The 1,149-nt window shown below is 50.8% G+C and overlaps 1 long non-coding RNA gene across 1 annotated transcript; it reads right to left on the bottom strand.

Annotated features, from left to right (window-relative positions):
• Positions 1–336: 336 nt before the first annotated feature.
• Positions 337–1,008, bottom strand: LOC112974531. Its single transcript, XR_003256324.1, has 2 exons — positions 816–1,008; positions 337–705 (listed from the first exon to the last, which is right to left on the bottom strand). It is a non-coding gene; the product is annotated as an uncharacterized LOC112974531 (long non-coding RNA).
• Positions 1,009–1,149: the final 141 nt, after the last annotated feature.

Below are 1,149 nucleotides of genomic sequence, written 5' to 3'. Positions count from 1 at the left end.
GAAGACATAGGTAAAATTGGTAAGTGAAAAAATGAAGCAGAAGAAACCAAACCAAACAGACTACAGCAAATCTCCTCAGCTAGAACTAGGTTACTGGGCCTTAAATGTAGTAACACGATCTGCAGCTGTAAGCAATAAGCTTGTCTTTAATGAGTTTGGAGTGAAGCAAATGAGACAACTCACTAAACCAGAATATGGAAATTTACAAAAGCACCTGAGGTTTGCACAGAACACAGTCATCATATTTCAGTGCATCACTCCTTCAGGCTTTCTTTTGTCCTGAAGCATATCACAATCGGTGTTAGAAAGTCTCCAAGAAACAACACAGAGACACTGTTGAAAACACCAGCGTTCATAGTTTATCTCAGACACTTAATATATTGAAACTTTCACTTTTCTGGATCACATCATTGTATATTTTGTTTCCAGATGACTTCCCATAGTCATCAAAATAAAATCAAAGAAACAAATATTTGTTCTCAGAAGTAGCCACATAAATTGCAAAGAAGTGCAATAAAGACAGGGAAAACGACCATCATAAAGTTCCATTTCATCCCTGAGAGGTGCCACATTAGGTGCTGAGAAGCCAGAAGAGTGCTCCCAGGAGAGAAGTATGTGCAGTGCAGCACGAGTTTCAGACACAGTCACAGCTCCAGAAGYTCGGACTTTCGCAGGTGCTCTTCACTGGCGTTACTTCGGTGAAAGCTGTTAATAATTAGCACACCAGAAAATTATCTCAGTGCAGCTGAAGTTATTACGGTGAGCTCTGAACTCTAACTCCGCCGGCTGAGTATCAGGGCGGGCTCGGCTATTACCTGCGCGATACCTCCCTCCAGCACCAGCCAGGGGCCGGACGACCGGCCTCGCCCTTCGGGCCTGAAACGGGTGAGGCGACACCATTAGCGTGGCGACACTACGCAGCCTACTCACCGGACGCCGCCAGCCTCAGCGCCCGGGGCCTGCCCCACCTCGGCGCGGGCCGCGGCAGCCGAAGGCCGCCGAGACCCCTCTCCGCCGCGACGGCCGTTACTAGGGCAACCCCGCCCCGCCCCAACGGCCGTTACCAGGGCAGCCCCGCCCTGCCCCGCCCAGCGGCCGTTCTAACCCCGCCCGGCGCTGCTTTTTGACCCTCGGCCGCTTCCGTAGCGC

This window comes from Apteryx rowi, unplaced genomic scaffold, assembly GCF_003343035.1.
Source record: "Apteryx rowi isolate R43461 unplaced genomic scaffold, aptRow1 scaffold_61, whole genome shotgun sequence".
Classification (NCBI taxonomy): Eukaryota; Metazoa; Chordata; class Aves; order Apterygiformes; family Apterygidae; genus Apteryx; species Apteryx rowi.
Note: the sequence above shows the minus strand (reverse complement) of the source record. Positions and strands in the feature narration are given on the sequence as shown.